Consider the following 1,748-nt stretch of genomic DNA (forward strand, 5'->3'; position numbering starts at 1 on the left):
CGATCTAGCACTGACATATAAATAAATAAAAGATCCATTGAACAACTAAAATAAATTAAAAAAAAAAAAAAAAAAACAGATGGATACCAAAGTTCAGGGTCCTTGTTCCTGAACTCAACAGATACCATCTATACCCACAATCAATTATTTGAAAGTCAGCCTAGCAGCACAGACTATGAACTAATCAAGTTCACTGAAAATATGGTTATATCTCTGATACAGCCCCTCTAGTTACAAAGTGACTGAGATCAGTTTCAGATTTACCCACAGGATAATTTTCAGATGTTCTAAATTGATTAAGTTGATAGGTGCACAGCTCTGAGTATGCTAAAAAACACTGAAATGTATTATTTTAAGTAGATGAATTACACGATAAGTGAACTATATCTCAACCGAGCCATTATTTTTTTTAAAACATCATTTTCAAGAGGTTTTAGGGACTGGGGTTGTAGCTCAGTGGTAGAGCACTTGCTTAACACATGTGAGGCACTGGGTTCAATCCTACCACCACATAAAAATAAATTTTAAAAAAATAGACAGGTGCAGTGGCACACACCTGTAATCCCAGCAGCTTGGGAGGCTGAGACAGGAGGATAGCAAGTTCAAAGCCAGCCTCAGCAAAGGCAAGGCATTAAGCAACTCAGTGAGACCCTGTCTCTAAATAAAATATAAAATAGTGCTGGGGATGTGGCTCAGTGGTTGAGTGCCTCTGAGTTCAATCCCTACTACCCTAGAAAATAAATAAATACATAAAGGTACTGTGTCCATCTACAACTAAAAAGAAAAACAGGTTTTAGGACCTCTGAATGCATGCTGCTCCTGTTCTGATCAAAGAGACAATATTGTATAGAGTTAGTAACCACCAGTTTAAATGTCAATCATCTTTTTTTTTCCCCTTGGAATAGGTGATTGAACCCAGGGGCACTTTGCCTCTAAGCTACATCCCTAATCCTTTCTTTCTTTTCTTTTTTCTTTTTTTTTTTTAAATTTGGAGTCAGGATCTTGTTACTAAGGCTGACCTCAAGCCTCAGCCTCCCAAATCACTGGGGTTACAGACATGTGCCACCACACCCAGCTCAATCATCTTTTAAAATCAATATGTAAGTCCAAGAATTCATATATAATGGTAAGCAGTACACTCTTCTCTTCTGCTGTTTTGTTTCCCAACCAGACCCAAGTTAGGTTTTGTCATAAAACAACAATACTTAGGCACCTAGCAATAAAATTTTATATTAGCTCAAGTTCCAAGAAATAAAAAAAATAATAATTAGAACAAGATTAGTTTTATGATCATCAAGAAATTAACTAGCTCAGGGGCTGGGATTGTGGCTCAGTAGTAGAGTACTCGCCTAGCATGCATGAGGCACCGGGTTCAATCCCCGGAACCACATAAAAAAATAAAATAAAGGTATTGTGTCCATCTACAACCAAAAAAAATTTAAAAAAAATAAAAAAGAAGGGCTGGGATTGTGGCTCAGTGGTAGAGTGCTCACTTTGCATGTGTGAGACCCTGGGTTTGATCCTCAGCATCACATAAAAATAAATCAGTGAAATAAAGGTATTGTGTCAAACTACAACTAAAAAATAAATATTAAAAAAAAAAAAAAAGGGCTGGGGGTGTGGCTCAAGCGGTAGCGCGCTCGCTTGACATGCGCAAGGCGCTGGGTTCGATCCTCAGCACCACATACAAATAAAATAAAGATGTTGTGTCCACCGAAAACTAAAAAATAAATAAGTATTTAAAAAAA

The 1,748-nt window shown here is 37.0% G+C and overlaps 1 protein-coding gene across 7 annotated transcripts in view; it reads right to left on the reverse strand.

Moving 5' to 3' along the window:
• Tpx2 (TPX2 microtubule nucleation factor) overlaps positions 1–1,748 on the reverse strand; it is a 51,688-nt gene that overhangs the window by 30,595 nt on the left and 19,345 nt on the right. The window lies entirely within an intron of this gene.

This window comes from Marmota marmota, unplaced genomic scaffold (assembly GCF_001458135.2).
Source record: "Marmota marmota marmota unplaced genomic scaffold, marMar, whole genome shotgun sequence".
NCBI lineage: Eukaryota > Metazoa > Chordata > Mammalia > Rodentia > Sciuridae > Marmota > Marmota marmota.